We start from the raw sequence: 3,902 nt of genomic DNA, 5'->3' as shown, positions 1-3,902 counted from the left end.
TAATTTGATAGCTGATTCTGTAAATGTCATTTTTAATGTACTTATAATTGTTTTCCCAACAACTCCTCTGGCAATAAGCCACACTATACAACAAACACTTTCTTTATCTTCTTGGATTAAATAAAACAACATATTTATCTTTGCCATTGCTTGGATCTTACTTGCTGTGACTCACTTTGCCAGCAAAGTCAATTTTAAAAATAAATAATAAATTCTGATGACCTTGTGCTTTCTTATTGAATGTGAAAAGCAACAAGAAAGGGACAAACATACGCTTGTAAGTGCTTGTTAACTATTTTGTTACCATTTAAGAACATAGACAATTCTTCATTTCCTAGGATTGAGGGGACAAAGCACTGTAAACTGGGTGACAACACATCAGAAATGAACTGTGTCATGGTTTTAGATGCTAGAAGGTGTCAGCAGTACCATCCTCCTGAAATCTAGAGAGACATCCTTGTTGCCTATTCTGAGCTACTGGTAGTTTGTTGGCAACCTTAGGCATTTCTTGGCTTTTGAGGCCACCCCAATCTTCTGTCTTCCCAGACATCTTAAAGAAAATCAATTTACTTCATTGTTCTTATGGAGGTGATGCACAAAGGGATTGCAACTAATGAGTACATTTCCTTTCTTATAGTGTCTTCCGTTCCCTCACTCTCTCCCAGTCCCTCCCTCCTGTCTCTGCCCAAGCATTATAGAGTTCCCTTTCATCAGTGTCCAGTGAGCTCCACTGCTGCACTGTTTTACCTTTTCCCTCAAGTTCTGTGCCCTCCCCAGCCCTCCTGAAGGCATACATGTGAATAATCATACATAAAGAAGGCAGAATCAGCCGGGTGCCAGTGGCTCATGCCTGTAATCCTAGCTACTCAGAAGGCTGAGATCTGAGGATTGTGGTGGTCCGTGAGACTCTTATCTCCAATAAACAACCAGAATACCAGAAGTGGTGCTGTGGCTCAGGTGGTAGAACACTAGCCTTGAGCTGAAGAGCTGAGGGGCAGTTCCCAGGCCCAGAGTTCAAGCCCCACAACCGACAACAAAAAGAAAAAAGAAAAAAAAGAAGACAGAATTATCAAAAAAAATATTTTAAAAAAGGACCTTCTGTTAACTATATACATTGTCAATGATGTTATTTCCAAATAAAGTGGAATTCTGGATTACTGGTACTTAGGACTTCAACATACTTTTTCTGAGGGGACACAATTTAACTTACAATGGCAACTAGGCTGCTTTTAAAAATTAATGATATCTAACTATAGTATTGAAAGTATTTCTTTGTCAAGAGAACAGTTTGATCTTGAAATCTGAGAGTAAAGTTTGACTGTGGTTCAGTGAACTCTAAAAAAAAGAGAGTATCATATTAGAATACATCATGAAGAATAGAGTTTAGGAAGCAGGCGGAGTGATGTAATTCATTATTTCAAAAGTATAGGTTAATGCCTGTAATCCCTGCTGCTCAGGAGGTTGAGATCTGAGGATTATGGCTCAAAGCCAGCCAAGATAGGAAAGTCTAATTAATCATCAAAATGCCAGAAGTGGAGCAGTGGTTCAAGTGGTAGAGTGCTAGCTTTGCGTACAAAACCTCAGAGACAGTGCCAAGGTCCAGAGTTCAAGCACCAGGACTTGCAAAATAAAGGTACAGGTTAAGTCCTCAAGAAACACAGTAGAAAATATACAGAATAATATACACTTTTCTCCTCCCCATTCATGACTATGTCATTAACAAATATTTGAAAGAAATATCTATTACGTGTGGATTTCCTGATTGACACATTGAATTGTGTTCTCCCCAATTTCATAGGTTGAATCTGAACCCCCAATGTGTTGTCATTTGGAGATGGGAGCTTTGGGGTTGATTAGGTTTAGATCAGGTCATTGGATCATTCAATAAGTGCCTTCAGGAGAACACACACCAAAGACCTTGTTCTTTTTTCTTTTGGACATGTGATGATATACCACAAGATGGTGGCCATGTACATGATTGGAAGAGAAGTCTCACCCAACCTTGACAGGGGTCTCACCTGATCCAGACGGACCCCAATCTTGATCTTTTAGCCTCCAGAAGAGTGACTAAGATACAAAACCAGATCTGCTCACTAAAATCTCATGTTAAAAATGCTGTTTCCAAATAACCAGGCAAGACAAGTAGCAGAGCCCAAGATCAAATCTATGTAAATGATGGAGACAGAAAGAGGCCTACAGACTTATCCAGGATGGGGAGGTCAGAGGACTTCATTATGATGTGGCAATCTCTTTTCCCACCACACAGGAGCTCTGGAACCAAATTGATAGTAACCTTGTAGGGCATGACCTTATAGAAATAACAACAACAAATACATATGTAGCTTTTACCGTGAATCACTGCCTTTATTCCGTTTGTTTTCTTTAGAGTAAGACCTTGGACCTGACATGTTGGAAAGTCGAGTCAGGCCTCTGGCCTGGGACTTGGCCAAAGAAGCAAGACTGGATTTTCATAAATTCAGCAGAATCATCCACCCAGCAGAGCTTATTTGCATGCTTGTAGAGACAGTAGGCAGAATAATGTTACTCCATTCTGCTCATCATCACAAGATACCTATGTCCAACTCTCAGAAGCTGTGGATATGTTAGGTTACATGAGAAAAGGAAGGCATGGTTATTGATGGCATTAATATTGCTAATTGGTTGACTTCATTATTGAGAGAGTATTCTGTATTATTCAGGTAAGCCCAAAATGTGCAACAGTGGCATAAGGGAATCAGAGGAGCTGTGACTATGGAAGAATGGTCAGAAAGATGCCAACATTAGGCCAGTATGAGTGGCTCACTCCTGTAAGCCCAGCATTTTCTTTTCTTTCCTTTTTTTTTTGCCAGTCCTAGGGCATGAACTCAGGGCCTAGACTCTGTCTCTGAGCCTAGTACTCTACCACTTGAGCCACAGCACCATTTCCAGCTTTTTCTGTTTATGTGGTACTGAGGAATTGAACCCAGGGCTTCATGCATGCTAGGCAAGCCATGTTCCCAGGCCCAATCCCAACAATTTAGGAGGCAGACTTATGAAGATAGTAGTTTAAGCCCAGTACAGTCAAGAAACTCTCAATCCACTCCTCTTATTGTGCATTCTTCTCTATATCCCTTCTCAAGATCTTAGTGGATGACTTTCCCTCTCTTCCATACCTATATCTAATCAGTCGCCAAATTTTAGAAGATACTTCTAAGTCATCTGTCCTCTTTTCTTCCCCTACAACACTGGCTCAATCTAGAATCTCATCACTTCTCTGCAAGATGTATATAATTGCTTCTTAACTAACTTCTGACCCCCTCCTATCAATCTTTACCTGTTACCAGAGGATGCTCTAACTCTATCACACTTCCAGTTAAAATTATACCATGACTCTCTGAATTTCATTCTGCTCATATTAAACTTGTCCTTGACTGTTAGTTCATGTACTTTCTGTTGCACTGTGAGGAATTTCCTTTCTCTTTTCACCCAAGTTCTTCTTTTTCTGCCATACTGAAGACCAGAATCACCATTCCCAGAAACTTCCCCAGAACTTCTCTGATGCTTCCTGTGATTAGCTCAGCCTCTGTCTGAAACCAGACTTTTTAGACCCCAATAACCAATCTCCTAAAGTAAGATATGTCAGGTCTTTCTACTCACCCTTATACACCAAATAAAGAGATAATGGTAAAGGTAGGCATGCTATTAGGTAGGACATGAACGTTGACTTTAAATAGACAAGGAACTCGGGGAAGGGGGAATTATTAAATTATTAAACAGTCCTCTTCAAAGGATGGTCTGGTCAGTCACTATTTTAGAAGGGTTTCTGGAGAAGTTATAATTGCTGTCATCACTCATCAGGATAAATGAGTTATTGTACAGGGAGAAAACAGAGAAGCCACATTTTGTGATGTAGAATTGGGAGT

The sequence above is a fragment of the Dipodomys merriami genome, unplaced genomic scaffold, assembly GCF_024711535.1.
Source record: "Dipodomys merriami isolate MVZ:Mamm:240054 unplaced genomic scaffold, mDipMer1.0.p SCAF_9, whole genome shotgun sequence".
In the NCBI taxonomy this organism is placed as follows: Eukaryota; Metazoa; Chordata; class Mammalia; order Rodentia; family Heteromyidae; genus Dipodomys; species Dipodomys merriami.
Note: the sequence above shows the minus strand (reverse complement) of the source record.